Source organism: Plodia interpunctella, chromosome 25 (assembly GCF_027563975.2).
Source record: "Plodia interpunctella isolate USDA-ARS_2022_Savannah chromosome 25, ilPloInte3.2, whole genome shotgun sequence".
NCBI classification, from domain to species: Eukaryota; Metazoa; Arthropoda; class Insecta; order Lepidoptera; family Pyralidae; genus Plodia; species Plodia interpunctella.
Window position 1 is genome coordinate 3,575,747 of NC_071318.1, and position 17,511 is coordinate 3,593,257.

General features: G+C 32.5%; 1 protein-coding gene across 2 annotated transcripts in view; it reads left to right on the plus strand.

Moving 5' to 3' along the window:
* The first annotated feature begins 3,616 nt into the window (after positions 1–3,616).
* sano (serrano) overlaps positions 3,617–17,511 on the plus strand; it is a 104,915-nt gene continuing 91,020 nt past the window's right edge. For both annotated transcript variants that reach the window (XM_053764038.1, XM_053764039.1), the window contains exon 1: positions 3,617–3,931. The gene's annotated coding sequence lies outside the window, so the exon portion shown is untranslated. The remainder of the gene's footprint in view (positions 3,932–17,511) is intronic.

A 17,511-nucleotide genomic window follows, 5' to 3' on the forward strand; every position in this document is an offset into this window, starting at 1 on the left:
TGTTCGATGTTCAAATTAATAAGAATTAAGGACTTAAATTACGCTTTCTCGATCGTAATAAATTGTTCAAAATGATTAATATTTTATACGAGAGAGAGTTGAAATAAAATTCAGATGATTTTTTAAAAGTATTTTAGCTTGTGTATTTTTTATTAAAAAAACTTCAACCCCGCATTGCAGCCCCTTGGGTATTGATATTTCGAAATAAACAGCATATGTTTGGCCTCGGATCTTTATCAATTTTAAGCACCAAATTTCATAAATCGGTCAATAGGTGTAGACCAGGCATTTTTATATTAACGTGGGAAGATGAACGTAGATTTATTTAAATAAATGATTTTTAACACATGGATTATGAAATTAAAACCAAGATGCTTCTCAATGAATGAGGGGTTTCATTGAAATGCCCTTGTGGAATTTAAAGTCTTATCAACTGTCAGGTGCAACACTATTATTAGAATTCACCAAGAAAAACACAAGATTGAACTATGATAATGTTGATGTATTGAATATTCTATACTTGAAAACCTTATTTCACTTGTGTACTAATCTAACAGTATTTAAGAAGTCCCTACTTTTAGTGCGTTTAAAAAATTTGAATGGATTACCTTTTTAAACTTTAAAGTTGTATAGTTTTCTTATTCAGTAAGAGTGACACTGACCTCTAAAATATACCTCACCAAATTGCGCAGATTCTCACTATAATGATGTCATTAATAACTGGACAATATAAATTACCTAATACGTTAAGTGTGTTTAAGGAAGCGTAAATAATTAAGGTGGGAAACTTTTATACAAAACTTGATGTTCAAACTGGTAGAGTTGATGAGCGAAATATGAATGATATGGTGCTATTTCAAAATAATAACACAAATACATTTGTATAAATTTAAATATATATACTTCAAATAAAAACAAATATAAAGATACATCTTTTTCAATAAGTTTTCTACAATAATATCATTTTTGACACAAATTGATTTTGTAAAGACATCATCCTCACAAATTTTCACCTTTATAAACTCAAAGTACGAAGAGAGTACTTTATTTGGCAATTTAAGTATTTTCTGGAAACTGACACAATGTGAAGTTTTCATTCGACATGAGAACGAAAGCGAGCACCGTTTGTTCACCGGAAATGCCAAACTTCTTAACTGTCAAGGCGAATCTCCGAAATGGCATCTTCATACAAAAATCTCCTTTGCTATTCTTAGGTATAATTTTGTTCAGTTATTTAATATTACACTTATTTTTTTACAACATTTTTACCAATAAACATGAGAAATGTATTTGAATAGTAATAAAATATAGGTTACATATTTTAAGGTTATGATTTGCATTAAATGCGTCTAATTTTATTTTGTATTATGTTAAAAATAAGATTTTTAAGTTTAATTAAGTCTCGAGTTCCGATTGGATTCCGATTGTGTGGGTACTTTTTTTTATAGTTTTTCTACAAAATTAATAATCATTGGCTTCAAAAAATACTGAAACACACTGTACCTTTTCGCTAAAGCAAATAAATATTTTATCAATTTTCATTTTCATTTTACAATAAATTGTACAACATATTTCTTTCTTATAATATTATATAACTTTTCTAATGCAACTAATTTTTAATAACCGCACGCCTTTGCAAATTATCGTACATGTGACAAATATCTAAAAAAACTGATCTAGGTACCTAGTATATAACCATTATCATGACATAGTATTAAAAAAAAAGTTGGATCCCGAGGTCTGTCCCTATATCTTGAAAACTACACAACGAGTATTTTTAATATTATACATAGAATGAGTTAAGTGTTTATATGTACATAAAATTCATATGGCATGATTGCATCCTACATAATATTACACCATGTGTTGTATTGGACTCGAATCTACAAAGTTTGACCAGCGCAGTGCCAACAAACTGATCTACTAAGCTATCTACATATAAACTATCACCGCATTTATTTAATAAGAAATCTCTTTTCGCTCTAATAATCACTATAAAGTAAACTGCTCACTGCCAATTAATAAATGTAGACTTTTTACATAAGCAGTCTAAAAGTATTCTTAATTTCTTTTATGCTTTTTAGATTCGAGATTACACTGAGTTGCATAAACGTGTCTTCGGCCGACGTTTTGACATGATTTGTTTCGCATTCGAAATGATTTTTTATTATTATTTAATTATGAAATTTTTGTACTAACATTTGTTAGTAGGTAGAATTCCTACTCTGTTATTCATAAAAAGTTAAAGCATTGAAGCTAATGTATTTTTGTCACTATCGCTCTTTACAAAATTTAGTATTGACAGAAAGAGTCAGCACATATTTAGCTTAAGCTTTATCTTTTTTATGAACAACAGAGCACAGAGAGTCTATCATTACTCCTATTATCTAAGAGAGTTTAATAATTACTTATCAATGTTCAAAGTCAAAATAACTATCAAATTAGACATGGTCAAATACTAAAACAAATCTATGGATAAATCGTGATCCTTTACACAATAGTTCTGCTTTTAGTTTTTTAAACCTATAAAAATCATTGGCAAAAATTCGTGCATGCCAAATTTTTAATAGAAACATCTATTTTTAAGTCCAGGAAAACCATGTGTGATGTAATCTTACGAATCAATGCCTATAACGTAATGGTACCTAAAAATTTTGTCTGATATTGGAAGGATTTCATTATATTTCAGATAAAGTATTTAAGAGTGGTTCTATTCCGGGGCGGGACCGCACGCCACAATTCATGGCAACATTTCGGTTAAATCATTGAGAATTAGGACACAGAATAAATTCCAATTAAAGAGTTCGATAGCCATTATTTATTGGGAACTGCAATCTGTAATCGCGGGTCAACGCACTTGCAATTTTTGGAAATGAGATTTTAACTCTACCTTAATTTATGTTTTACATGATGACATGATTTAAGCTTTTCTCAGTACTTTTTATATAAAGTTAATTAGTTTGGATGACTCGATATTGTATTTTAATATTTTTACAAGTCCACATCAATTTGCTTAGATTTTTTGCAAGGTCGGATTCACGAAAAATAAACGTTGAAATGTTGGAAAAGATTTGGCTGTGTTTTATGCCGCCTGCCTAACTTCAACTCTCTGTAAATGCTATTGGTGCCTTAACATTAGTTATTAATTATACGTTATAATTGGATGAGGAATTGATAAAGTTATTAGGTATTATTACTCGATTTATTTAAATGGTATGTCTTCTGATGAAGAAAAGATAATAAATTTTAGCAGTTACTTACCTACCTAATTGATTATCATCTACTTCACTGTGTACATGTCGTTTTAAAAAGAAATTCTGAATTGCGTTAAAGCCTGAATTTATCTTAAGTGGAATCGAATATTTTTCTCCGAACACTTAAACACCGACAATCTAGATCCACGGGAACAAAACAAAACCTGTAGTTAAAAAGTCTGCAAAATGGGAAATCAAAATTCCAATTAAAAGAATTCAGATATTAATCTTACACTTATTGCCTAAACGTTGAGTGAGAGAGAAAAAAGAAAAAGATCTACTTTTGCCTAAAGCGAACCGGTCTTTTGAGTCTAACTTCACTTGGTTGCATTTCATTATGCGAAGGTCAACCGAACCAAACGCCAGATCGAGTCAGATGGTTCTCGGCTGCCGATGAGACAGCACGCTCGCCGCGTTCGAAATTTAAAACTTTTACGTTTAAAACTCGAAACACGAGGTTTTTTACGGAGTCAAATGTAAAAAAGACGTTCTGTGTTGCCAGTAATACAATTTCATTTGAGTCGGACATTTTTAATTCAGTATTCGTGATAACTAAGTAGAAAGTTAGCACTGACAGTTCTTTCTATACAAACAGTGTTCGTGTAATATATAGTTTGATATCGTGCTGTGCTTATGTGAGGTTTTTGAACTGTATCCGGAAACTTTTGGGTTATAAGGTGAGTGTTTTCAGTTTAACTGTTACCATTTCCATTGCAATGATTAAACTGTGTGCAATGTATCAAACATAGCTTTTGCATCTTTTTTATTTATTTCATCTGAAATTACCGTTAAGGTTAAAATGTTAAATAACAGGTCGGAAACAGGTTCTCAATAAAAACCTAGAATTATGAGATGTAATGCCGTTATACGCAGACGACAACAATTATAACTAAACTCCACTTTTTTACAAGCGAACGTTTCAATTTATTTTTTCTTGGAAAGAAATTGAATGTTGCCAGTAATTTCACTGAACATGATCATTATAAGCGCACTTTTCATTTTAACCTAGACGATGTACAAGTTTTATTTTTATCGCTTGCTACACACAGCCGGCTTGTTCTATAGCCTTGGTTATACAGCTTATTGCATTTGTTGACGTGCCTCTTGCAGAAGTTTTATTACTTTTGTACCTATGTGAAAGTTTATTGATTGCAGCTTCGCTTAGTATTGAAAACTTTAGATTTATAGAATACTTTAGATATCAAACATTTTCTACGACAAATTATTTTCAAATAACTATATGTATTACTATAACACAAGTCTCGAACTTTGGGGCTAACTTAATCTGTTTGATTTGTCCTTATATGTATATAAAAAAATATATCCATTAATATGTATATTTGTAATCAGCTTACTTGCATACGTAATTTCTCAGAAAGCAATCTACCTATCTCCTTTACGAATGTTATCATAAATTGATAACTGGCCAAATAATAGTACCTACTTAGATGACGTTGCAGTTTTAAAGTAATGCCCTCAGCCTGCACACAGCAGCGTCAACATCTTCTGAAACTTGTTTAATGGCAAAAAGGGCAATCACATTAGTAACGGATTAACCATATTAGTTTTAACTATTTCAACTATAAATATTTCAAAAAAAAAATTTGTAGTTTATTTTAAAACTGATAATTAACTCAAAATAAACTGTCATTTTGATAAAGTAATTTCTTGAAAGTATAAGTATTCCAAAGTATTTCAAAGTAATCTTGTATAAATAATTATGAATGTATGAAATGAATCATCAAAATCTGAAATAAATAATATTTTTTACCGGAACTTGAACACAATATAGAATTATATTCATAAATATTTTGTAGATATACCTATTATTTTTTCTACTGAAGAAATATTGTTTATTTTTTATTAAAATGTATTATGCTTTTATGCAATTTATAATATTTAAATTTGAAGTCACTTTATTCAAATACTCGACATAATGACTGAAATGTTGTGCTCGCTGTTAATTGATATTTCTGTAGCTGAGAGCGAAGGCAAATAAATAAATAAACATAATCCAAACGAAGAATTGCTGAATCGAACCAATTCTTTCAAAATTGATTTTCATTTATTTTTAATTTAATGATGTCATTACTAATTATAGACTATCTGCTTGCCTCGTGGTTTATCTGTAAATGAATGTTATGGATTCTTTGAAATTTGAGTAAAATCTTATCATAAATTGACTGATTAATAAGTGTGATTCGTGTAATATTATTTTACTCGACCTATCAAGTTCGAAAAAATCATTCAAGTTATAACCAAATACAGTCAGACACTTTATGTCACAATTTATAAAACACTAGCCTTTAGCCACTAAAAACACAATAAATTATACCCCTAAACTTTCCTCAGTAATCGGAATCACACTATCCATTGCTGAAAACCGCATGAAAATCCGTGCAGACGTTTTTGAGTTTATTGCGAATAAACAGACAGACGCGGCAGATGGCTTTGTTTAATAATATGTAAGAATATATAATTGTTTAATAATATGTAAGAATAAATAAGAATAATAAGCACGAAAGAGCTCGTTTTAGTAACATTTTTTGGTCACACTCAATTATTCCCATGGGTTTTTAAATGTGCAATAAGAACGGATGAGGGATTATAATACGACAGAAAAGCTTCTGACTATGTCGTTTGCGCCTGATGTTGACAAAAGGGGCCAATCCAAAAAGTACTTCCTTGAGCCGATCAATTTCGAAGTGGAAAAGAATCAGTAAGAAATCAGACTCTAGTACCGATGCTGATCTGATGATGTTGCGAAGAAACAATTAGAAAACGTTTGGAAATTATGCAATTATTAGAGTCGAAATCCAAAACTTTTTTATTGATACCAACACTTAAATACCCTTACCTACAACTATTGTCTGTGATCTTTTATAGTTTAGAAGAACTTCATGTAGTAATAATGGAATGGCAAATATAGAAACTTAACACGTTTTCAGAATGGCTTTTGGTACAACACAGCAACAGCCTGACGACCTCTGTGATGTGTTTTTTAACCAAGCTCTGACTTCTAGAAGTCTTTGATTTTGCAGTGCGGATAAACATATATTTATTTTATCCTAAGCAAAGATATAGGTTAGTTAATTGCCCTAACACTAATCATAATCTTTTTCCCTATTAACACTATGACACCTATGTTAAACTCTAATGGTGGCAGTAAATAATTAAATCTACTTAAATATTGTTTAAATGACCAGTTGGACAGGTACTGAAAAAACTAGAACTTTTAGAGAACACAGGACAGGGACAAATAGAAACAATGGAGAGCACATAACTATATCGAATGGAGAGTCTTTGTCCAACAGTGGGACACGTAACGGCTTAAATAAATAATTATTTAACTTATCCTACTAATATTAAAAATGCTAAAGTTTGTGAAGATGTATGTGTGTATGTGTGTCTGTATGTTTGTTACTCTTTCTCGCAAAATCTACTGGACCGATTGTTATGAAATTTAGTATAAGGTTAGAATATAACCTAGAATAACTCATAGGGTACTTTTTATCCCGAAATTCCAACGGGAGTAATGCCCCGGGGCGCAGCTAGTGTCTTATATAAAGAACGGAACGAGCTCATTTATAGGCTATGCTATTATACAATAGTTTACAAAGTATACAACCAAAATATTGCGAATTTGTCCCAACTAGAACCTAATATATAGAAGTCTATAGGGTAACTTGATATGCAGTTGACTGTACATAAATATTCCACCAATCATCGACGCCACCTGTACCTTTCACCAATAAATGTTTACAAAAATTGAATCAACGACCAAGATTGCACAAGTCGACTGCACGAGGGTCAATGAACCTACTTGATGCCGAAGTGAGATACCATCCTACAATGATTTATAATGATGATAAAATCTCAACATTGGGCTGATTTTGGTTATGTTAAACATCCGGGTTCATGTCGCAATTTGTGCCTTTTCAACTTCAGCCATTCAGCCAACTCATCCCACTTATCCCGCGGTATGAATTGTCATAATAATCTGTTAGTATTTTTAAAATAATTGTTTAAATCATAAAATATATGAATGTGTAAATACACCCAATTCATATAGTTTTCGATGACCTATTAATACTCATTAAGTCAACTCATCCCGCGGGATAACTTTGAGATTAACTATATAAAATGATTGCATACTCGTGCCTACAGCTGCTATGTATTATTAGTTGTTAATGTGTTATTAATGTGCTCGGTGTTTTTACCGTGTATCAAAAGATAATACTCAAAAACCAGAGCAAAGAGAAACGTGCACAATGTGGGAATCAATACTTATTTGGTTTATAGAAGGACAAGGAACTTTTCTAAAGTCGTTGTTTTTATAAATTACTAGCTGTTGCCCGCGGCTTCGCACGCGTAACTTTTCCACAGGAACAGTTATTTTATCAGGTTCATAAATCCCATGTCCTTCTCCATACTATAAATGACATGTATGCAAAATTTCAAAAAGATTGGTTGAGTAGTCAGAGCGTGAAAAGGTAACAAACAAACTTACATTTATGTGTGTGACCCCGCCCTAAAATAGGACCTACATATCCTCTCGTGGATGTCGTACGTACGTGGTAAGTAAAGAACACATAGCCTTGGGCCTCTGATAGGCAACAATAACGCTCCCCAAGAAGGTTAGACAGGCAGCTGGTCTTAAAATCACAACCGAATTCTGGGGCAATTGTATTGTGCGGACTTCGATGCCTCACAGCCCCGAATGTAAGCAGAAGAAAAGGGAAAGAGTTGTGTTTTTGTCAAATTTAGTCAAAAGCAGCGACGCGATGATAAATTTACTCTTGCTTGTTCACATCAAGCGCATTTTTCCAAAAAAAAATACAAGCTACATTTACTTGAATAAAAAGCAAAGTTTCCCATCTGTGAAACAGTAAAATGTTTGTTATGTAGAATTAAAAAAAGTGGCCAAGTGCGAGTCGAACTTGCTCATCAAGAATTCCGTAGTAGTGAACAAAGATTATGGATATGTTTTTCCACAGCAAAAAAAATACTTTGTTCAATAGCAAAGTTATATTTATAATTTTAAAAATGTGCTTTGAAAAATATCTTTCAAACCATTTATTTATTAATAACCATTGCACACATGAGTATAAACAAATATAAATTAAATTAAAAATAGATTTTCGGTCTCTTATCTCAGAAGTTAGGAGGAGACTATACACAGTTTATTACTTTGGAGATGTGTTTATTTTCTAAACAATTAACTTTAGCTACGGAACCCCATTAACTATACCAATGGACTGGTATGTTTAAAATCAAACTATTTTCTTTGATAAAAACTATTTGATTGTGAGAATTATCATTTCTTAGAATCGAGTTAAGTAATCATTTATTATAAAATAAATGTACCTATCGAGTTTGTGAATATGTTTGCAAAATTAGTTGCATCATAATTATATGCAAGTTTATGAAACAAAAAGTATTGTAGTACATAAGTTATAATTATATATATACATATATATAAATATGTGTAATTATTATCTATTTATAGATGTAAATATAAACCAGCCGTGTTTTATCACTTTATAGGTATAAAACAAAGTTGTCAACCGCGTCAGTCTATTTCTGAGAGTTTTTCTTTTCAACTACGCAACCGATTTTAATGCAGTGTTTATTGTTATTCAGACAATTTATTAACAGGCTATTATACCGTGCAAAACTGGACTGGGTCGCTAGTTCTTTATCTCTGTCTCTTCTCATCATTATATGTCTCATTCATCTCTGCATATTCTCGATTGCTTTTGGGGCTGTAATTTTAAACTTTGAAGATTCTATAACCGGCGGCCTGTCAGTATTGAGTCTGAAACGGTTCTCCGACAATTGCTTCGTCTACGAACGTTTCGTGGACAGAATGTTTCGACATCGGGCGTTTGAATGACAGAATCCTTCATCTACGAATGCTTCGCCGACAGAATGTCTCCTCCATTCTATCGGAGAACCGATTTAGACTTATCAATATTATTGCAACATCCATTTTCTTTGGGTATGCTATTGTCAACTACCACCACTATGTATCAAAAATAGTCACGTACTATATTAACGACATGTACGATATGGAGTGGTCCTATTCTAGGGCGGGAGCACACGACACATGGACACATTCATCTAGAGTTTATTATTCATATATCTGCGAACATCTGGAAGGTGACTAGTCAGATTAGAATACATTTGCATGGCATTCTCATAATTAACCAGGACTTTGATCTCAGAAACTAGTGGTTTCTTGTTAATTAACTTAAGTGCATCCAGGATGTCTGTATGTCAGAATGTGTGTTTAAGATGACACTTCGACTGCATACAAGATTTAAGTGTCAAAGATGTTAAGATGTGAGATACAAGTCTGGATTAGAAGATTACATAAATTAATAGTATACTGTGTAACGTCATGATGTTTATTAAGTACTTGTTTTATTAATATAAACAATTTGTATTTAATTTTGTTAGTTCATTTGTCTTTTCGTTTTATCTAAAACCGCGTACATAGAGATACACGGCGAAACTATAAGAGTTTCTTGTTACTTCGGTCGGAACCCTAAAAGCTTACGGAGAAAAACGCGAATTAACCCATCGAGATTTCACGAAATCCTTTCTTAGTTCTCTTCTACCAGGAACCTAGATATTCAAATTCTATCAAACAATGGAATGTACGATGTAAATTTTTAGGTACTTAGAGTATAATTATCAGCAAAAGTATTTAGTGGATCGAAAGCCATAGAAGAAAATCACTACATAGTATAACACAAAGTCCTCGTATATATTTATAAGTTTTCTTCTTTTAAAACACGCAACTGATTTTGATGCAGTTTTCATTGTCATTTAGAAAAATTATTCCCGAAGGTTTATTGACCTAGTGCGCAGCCGGGTCGGATCGCTAGTTCAATTATAAACTTAATATCTACATAAGTGGACACAATTCTTATTAAAGACTAAACGGTAACAAAACGGTATTTTTCAAAATTAATGATGAATTGAACGGTATAATGCTTAAAATGATGAATGAGAAACGATAAAAGAAATTGAATGATCATCAAACAGCCGAACAGGTTATTATTTAAATTAAAATACTTTCAATCAATCAAGTGACTGAAAATACTACCTACTTGATTAAAAAATATTTTTTTCGGTTTCAATACATACTAGCTTTCTTCCGCGTGAATTATCCACGGGAACAGTAAACTTTCCGGGACGAAAGGAAGGTCCTTCTCCATATTTTAAACTACATGTATGCAAAATTTCAAGAAGATTGGTTGAGTAGATAGAGCGTGAAGAGGCAATAAACAAACTTATTTTCGCATTTATAATATTTGAAGGATTATTTTTTATTCCGATGTCGAACACCGTTGTGATGTGAGAACTCTCTAAGTCAAATAACACGCTTTTTTGAAATGGAGGGTTGCAGTCTTCGGATCTGACGATATCTTCTTACAAAATTACCCAATACCAAACCAAGAAATCTTAATCATTGAAATGATTTAAAATCATCAATTCATGCGTAAGATATACGTAATGATTTGAGTCAGAAGACGTGTTCCATGTGTGTTTAGACCAGAATTTTTGAGGTCAAGATTATCAGTGATTTCCTATGATGATCGTATCATTACATCATTCGTTCCTTTTGTTTTTCATTAGAATAAATAAAATCATAATGCACATGTGTTTTTTCTTATACTACTAATGGTATTGACGTTATTGTTATATAAACTGAATAAATACCGAATATTTATAAATATATTCCTTAAAATAAACAGAAGTGCGAAAAGAATTGAAGCGGATTCGATGTGGTGCACATGCAAAATTGTCAATGGTATGTTTGTTTTTTTATATTCCTGTTTTATTTCCAACTTGCGGCCTGTTCCGGCTTCTTTTGGGTAAAACCATGATAAACTATACAATACACTTCAAACTTTCTAAGGAATCAATCTATTTAAATAAACGAATCCAAATTCGTTGCGTAGTTTTAAATATATAAAGCATATATAGGGACAGTCAGACAGTAAGACTTTGTTTTACTATATGCTGACAATGATGTTCCTATGTATATTTTACATTATTTTGCTGTTCTCTCTCTCTCTCTCTTAATCAAGAAGATAATAATCTTTTTGCTTCGATGTATATATACGTACATATTTATTACGTATATATTAATATATTATACATATAATAATAATTATTATTAATTATAAAAATAGTACCGTTGAATTAACGCAAGTCTCGAACTTGCTTTGAAGCTGACTCAACCTTTGTGATTTGTCCATAATATAATTTTTAAACAATACCTTGTGACAGCACGGTTACTAAACGCCATGGAATTAGACTAAATCCATGCTAGTCCGTCTGTCTGTATGTAGGTTCCCTGATGTTTTCCTTCAGCGGAAGCATGAATCAATTGGACTTATAGATTTAAAGATAACATGTCGATGATGATGATGATGGCTAATACTCGAAGACCACGTCATTGATCGTGCGTTATATAGAGTTGAGGTCAATCGTACGTCAATAATTATAATTTGAAAATGTCTGTGGTTTTACCAGTGTAACATGACGTACCTACTTGAAAGATCATTTCATTATGTTTCTGATTCATTTTCTTAATAAATTAGTCATGTGTTTCTTAAAAAATCAATCTTTGCCCGTAAAAATTAATAAAACATTGTTTTGTTCTCGATTTCTTTCATAGTGATAGTAATGGTTTTATGTTTTCCTTGAGGGTGACACAATTATGTTTATTTGTGTTTTCGTCATCTCATTTAATTATAATATCTGAGCGATTGCCAGTCTTGTCTATAAAGGAGACGAAAATGGATTTTAATCGAACTACATTTTTTGTCATTGCAATACCAAAAACAAACCAAGAGGATATAGATAGCGCTTGCAATTTGTTTTTACTCTTTAACTTCTGTACTTAGGCGTAATTTTCAGTTTTAGATTTTGTTCACTTATTTTTATCATCTTTATAGTGTAATTACTTCCGGTTTTTCTGGTATTTTTATCTAAAGAAAGATACACGAAATAGGCATCGATACATTCGTCAATTTCGAAAAATATTTCGCGAATTGCGAGGCTGATAAATAAACTTTTCCGTTGTCCGGTCTATTTATGCTATCGGTTGCTACTTTAATTCAAACTTCAACTATTAAAATGACGCGCCCGTTAACGGTACTAATGTTTGTCATATAACTGTATGTGATGAGTAATATTGCGTAACATGTTGACAGCGCGGGTCATGGTTCGATTCCTGTCCATCGAGCAAACATTTTTACGATTATAAAAATATTGTTTGTTTATTTAAAAGTCATGAGAAAACACCCACTCTAGTTGATTATAGTTAGCGAGTGAAGTAAATAAATACTCCATTATGTATCACTGCTCTCACCAGCGGCTTCGCCCGCGTGAGTTTTTAACGGGAAATGCAATTTTTCCCGGAATGAAAAGTAGTCTATGCATGGCCAATTATAGCTAAAATAACTTTCTTCGATCAAAATCAATTGGATATTATAAGTTGATATTAAAGAAATATCAACAACTAAACGTTGCCCGGGGCTTCGCTCCCGTGGGAATTTTGGAATAAAATATAGCCTATAGCAATCTTGGATAATGTACCTTTTTAATGGTGAAATAATATTTGAAATAAGTTTGGTAGTTTCGGAGATTACTCGCCTCAAACATACAAACTCACAAACGCTTACCTCTTTATAATAATAGTTAGCTAATAATACTTAGCACATAAATTGTATATTGATTTTCTTATCACTCAGACACACATAAATTGTATATTGGTTTTCTTATCACTCACACACATATAAATTGATTAAATTGTGGGCGGGTCTACAGTTTAATCAATTTAATAATTGTGTCAAAGTACGTGTGTTTGTCTTTGAATTAATTTGAGTACTAGCGGCCCGACTCGGCTTCGCTCGTTTCACACATAAACCTTCCTCTGAAATGTACCTATCATAATGATAATGCCTGCTCCACACTGACAGACACACACGTGCCAACGCGAATGCGTGAACATTTCGTAGTAGTCAAGTATCAAAGTTGTGTCAAAGTTTGGCAAACTGTTCGTCGACAGTGTGGAGATCTAAACGTACATAGGGACAGACAGTGGCGATATGTAGTGATAGTGATAAAAGCTTCATTTAAGAATTTTATACGTTTTTATGTTTTTCCAAGCTACGGCTCGGACCAAATCTAAGCTAAATAGGAATATTTGTAGTTATGTTTTAAATTATCTATTTAATTCAATTAAATAAATTCCATTTTTTTAATTGAATTCTAAACTGTATCACCAGCGTTAAATTAAATTTTAAAACACTTTAAAATTATCTTTAAACTTTAAACTTAAATTAACCTTGAAATTTTGAAGACTACTTGAAGAATACCTGTCTGACGTTAACCCTCCTTGGAAATCAGTTGTCTAGGCTGTGTAATCCTTAGTCATCCACGGGAGGATATAGAGTGGTCCAGTTCTAGGGCGGAACCACACGCCTCAACACACGTCCTGCAATCACCATTATCACTAATTTATCAATGAGTATATAAAACGTTATCACAAAAGCGAATTGTTTCGGCGCACACGAAAATCGAGTTTCCGAGAAAGTGTGTCAAAGATAGAGATTAGATGCAATATAGTATCGACACGATAGCGTTATCACTTTGTGCTCATGTGAAAGTCCCCATTTTAAGCACTTGACACCAATCCTTTATGTATTATTTACCTATATAATGTAATTATGAAATACATAATACGGTGCTACTACGGTAAGTGCGCACTGCGGTGTTACCCACGGTTTATCATTTGTTGTAATTATTAAGGCATTGTAATTTAAAACCTAATCCAAGTTTTTTATATATTTTTTTAAAACCTTACGTTTTTAATTGTATGCATAGTAGCGTAATGGTGAAAATCCCTGCAGTAGTTTCTGAATTTATCACGAACAGACAGACAGACGCGGCTAAGGACTTTGTTTTGTAATGTAAGGCTAAGATCGATGACAATTCTTGCGCCATTCGCCATTCGTCGACTTCGCCCATGAGTATCCCGTAACTCTATTAGGACGGAGCAACTAATTTCCTTAAGAGAATTGCTATAATACTTCATTGATCAACTCTCTAACCTCGCAGATCTCGTGGCATTAAGTCTTAACTGCAAAGAAAAGGTCCACATTGGGCGAATGATCAGGCGAGTAACCAGAAAAGTATTTTAGGAACCTTTTGGTGTAGCGCATCATACTTTGTTATCGTGCAGAGAGACAGAATCAAAAGCTTGCTCATATTAAAATTTTTCTATACATATAATAAAACTGGAACAAGTTTATGTTTGTACATATTCAAGAAAAAATATATGAGAAGCCAAAAAATGTTGCTTGTCTTTCCGTCTGATTGTACGAGCATCACACAAAATCTAGGTACTGAACTTACTTAGATTAAATTTTACAGAAATGAATTGTAACTCAGAATAGCACGTGGGCTTTGTTTATCCTGAAAAATCCAACCCTAAATTGGAGAAATAGGAGTGCAAATTTGTATATAAATACGAGATTTTTAAAGTGAGACTTTTAAAATTCTTCTTAATTCATAAAATAAAACTGTAACTATAATATTACTATTGCAACAAGAGAAAAAATAATGGCTCGCTAGCCTAGCTCTTGCCAGTCAACTCGCCCAATTTGACATAGTTTCGAGTCCCGGAAGGCTGGAAAATGGGATGAATGAGACAAGCAATGTTAATTGCAGTAATTTGAATAAAACGTCCGCATTTCATGTAAACTGCGGGCATATGCAAAAATTGGTAGTTAACTTAGGAATTTATTTGATTGTTAGTGCGTAATGAAAAGTATTTAGCATTCTTCAAAAGTTTTTCATGTTTGAAATATTTTATGGACAAACTACAAGAATATAACATTCTCTCTCTCTCTCTTTTCTTACGTTCCGAGGTCCGGATTTCGGTACTTTATATTTGCAAGGAACTCTAAAAATATGTTGTATGTCCAATTTCTCAGCCAAAACTAATGAAATAACATCCAGCAATGATCATAAAATGCGTAACAGATAACTGAAGATAAATTGGTGCCGTGAACGAATTATAAGTAATTTAGTGAATCGCAAGGTCGTATATAATCTCTGATTACACTTATTTATACTTCTGACCGACTGAACTAAAAAAAACAATCATGTTTTTTTTAAATGCTAACCAAACACATTTTTACCACAATGGGCGTACGCTGGTCAAATTAAATTGGTCGCTTGGAGTTGTACCTGTTGTAGGCATCCGTCCCTTTTTGTGATCCCTAAAATTTCGGTAAAGCGATAGGAAAAAATCATATTTTTTAGAGATATATTTGATGCGAGTAAGTTAACCACTTATGTCGAGTCGAAATGGCTATTCAAAGGACAGTTGTCGACTAATATATGGCTTGTGGCCACCATGTTTGTAAAAAGTATATTTCAAATAGGATTTTTATATGAGATTCATAGAAATTTTCTAAATCTATGGAAAACCATGTCAAAATGACCATGTACACAATGTTTGACGAAAGATTAATGGTTTTATGAGCTGGCAACATTTTAGCAATGTTGTTATACTGTTTGTGATTTAAGAAGTTCTCAAATGTATTGTATGACGGACACGAGAACATATTGTGATGATCATCATCAATTAATTTAAGAACTTTGTTCTTGTCGGTGGAGCATTTTCCATCTAATTCTGTCCTCAGCCATTGAAAAGTATTTAGCATTCTTGAAAAGTTTTTCATGTTTGAAATATTTTATGGACAAACTACAAGGGTATAACATTTTCTCTCTCTCTCTCTCTCTCTCTCTCTCTCTCTCTCTTCTGACGATTGTGATGATAAATGAATTATAATACATTCATAGATAAACGTATATCCTACTTATATTATAAATGCGAAAATTTGTGAGGATGTATGTGCGTATGTATGTTTGTGACTCTTTGACGCAAAATCTGACGGATTGTTATGAAATTTGGGGTATAATATAACCTGGAACATACATACGACATGGCAAGGTAGATCCTAAGAAGTTTCAAGTTAAAAACAAAAATTGTGTTATACCCTACATAACCAGTCGGCTGATCAAAGATCCTTCACATAGCGCACAGCTACGTTATATAAAAATAAGTACATACAAGTAAGTACCTGTATATCTAAGTGTACCAGTTTTCCATCTCATTGCGTATATCAGAATGTCACTATGGTAATCGCTGCAAATCAAATCATTGGTCCGGAATTAATTCATAATATTAGGTACTTCTAGAATTACTTGCAGCGCAAGTCCGTTGCGCAACTTTCACACGCAACTCATAGAAATGCTTGGTCAGTGTTGTTCACTCACTTTCGAGTCATTGACTGACACTAGGGGTGAATTGCACTAGTCAACTTTGATTTGACGATGATTTTAACCTGCGTGTCGCTGATGTTTAGCCAAAATGGCGTACTTCGTGTTGTTCTGCGCAGGTCAAAGTTAACGTCAAAGTTGACCGGTGCAACCTAAGGTAGTATTTTATCTTTTTAGAGTGGATTATTTATAAGTAATTTGTGTATTATAGAAAACTAAAAAAATGGAACTTGATATCCTTTGAAGCTTGATTACGATGAACGATTAATTCAACTTTTTAGGAGTTCCGTACGTCCAATAGGAAATACAGAACCCGTATATAATTACTCATATTTTTGTCTGTACCACCTCCTTCACGACTAAACCAATGGAGGTGAAATTTGGTATACGTATGCAAATCTGTAACCCAAACACGGACAAGCGACTTAAATATATGATTTATTTAATTAAGAGGCTATATATAGTTTTGGGGGTAAATTAGAAAATTAAAAAACAATCAGATAATATGTCTTGAGATGTATCATTAGCTATCTGCATAATTTTTGACAACCTCGTTGGCGCAGTGGTAAGGTTCTTGCCACTGAACCGAGAGGTCCCGGGTTCGATCCCCGGTCGGGTCATGATGGAAAATGATCTTTTTCTGATTGGCCCGGGTCTTGGATGTTTATTTATATATGTATTTATTATAAAATATAGTATCGTTGAGTTAGTATCCCATAACACAAGTCTCGAACTTACTTTGGGACTAGCTCAATCTGTGTGATTTGTCCTAATATATTTATTTATTTATTTTTGTGCCACCCAGCTAATTGAGAGAAAAAATATAATATTTCATACCCAGCCTTCGCCCAAGCTAAACCACACATCTGAAGTCACGCTTAAA